We start from the raw sequence: 1,301 nt of genomic DNA on the forward strand, positions 1-1,301 counted from the left end.
CTTCCTTTTTTCCCTCTTCCTCCTGCTTTAACACGCTACCCCTCCTTCACGACCTTCGACCATCCACCCGCGCGGTCACAGTCGTTAGATAACAGCGGAGAGAAAGAACTGCGGCGCTCCTGTCCCTGTGGTGTCCGCTGTCATTGTCAGGGCATTTATTTTGCTGCGCCGTAAACCTCGAACACTGCCTCTCTCAATCACCTATTCGGTATATGTTTTTTTTCTTTCTTTTTGCTCTTTTCGGAAGAGACACTGCGAAACGGGAGGGAAATGGGGGTTGAGATAAGCCTGCAACAGGGGTCCGGGAACTCGTTGTTGTAAGTAAGCTCAATGGGGATTTATTGATTTTTTTCGTTGTTTGGTATTTTCTTTGTTTTAGTGGGAACTGTATAAGCATTCTGTTCAGGAGATGAAGTAGAAGTCATTGTAGTTATACGCAGGGGATTTGGCAATGTAATAAAAATAGCAGTGTCGTAATGTAGCGTCTGTGTTATGCCAGTTTAGAGGACAGTCTGACGTTTCTGTTTTGATCGAGATTAGGATAGCGATGTGACCACACGAAACACTCCGCCAGCGTCGTGATCAGCCGGGTTATGTCATGGTCAAAGGAACCCATCCTCACCCTGGTCCCCCTTTCACCCCGAACTATGATCGTGTTCTCTGATTAGCCTAGATAGAGTAAGAGTACAGCATGTTCTTACATGTCAGAACAGCACAACTGTTGTCTTGCAAGTACTGTCTAAAACAGACTTGTTCTCCACATGATAAACAAACACACATGGACAATGATACAATATCTGGGAATGGCTGAGCTCCCCAGGTGTTCGCGGACCTCAGTCGGTGCTGAGTGGCCGCGCTGACCGGACGCTCAGTCTCCCTGGCGGCGCTGGGCCTCGGCAGTGAATCGACCCCAACACTGTCGAATCCAACCTCGAGGTGTAGGCCGTGACGAGACACCTCGCCGGTTCAAGGAGGTGAAGGTGGCTTCATGTGTAGCGCGCGCGAGATTCATTCTAATGATTAGCTCTCTGACTGTGGAACTGTTGTAGCTTATGCTATTTAGTATATTCGAGATGAATGCTAATTACCTTGTTATAATGATCTACACTGAATGAAAATCTGTAGTAGGCATTGCTCCTTGTTGACTCCCTTGCAGAGGCCCAGAAACTGAACGGCCCCTTGCAGCCCACCTTCTTCATGATTAGGGAGGCGTTCATGTTTGAAGTGTAACCGTATCAAGGCAGCATCAACTTTGCGAACTGCTGTTTCTCACCTTCTCTTGTTTCCTTGCCAATGCTTTG

General features: G+C 47.8%; 1 protein-coding gene across 5 annotated transcripts in view; it reads left to right on the plus strand.

Moving 5' to 3' along the window:
• The window catches only part of LOC119585161 (uncharacterized protein CG43867-like), a 37,878-nt gene that overhangs the window by 6,856 nt on the left and 29,721 nt on the right, over positions 1-1,301 (plus strand). The gene's annotated exons all lie outside the window — the stretch shown is intronic.

This window comes from Penaeus monodon, chromosome 19 (assembly GCF_015228065.2).
Source record: "Penaeus monodon isolate SGIC_2016 chromosome 19, NSTDA_Pmon_1, whole genome shotgun sequence".
Classification (NCBI taxonomy): domain Eukaryota; kingdom Metazoa; phylum Arthropoda; class Malacostraca; order Decapoda; family Penaeidae; genus Penaeus; species Penaeus monodon.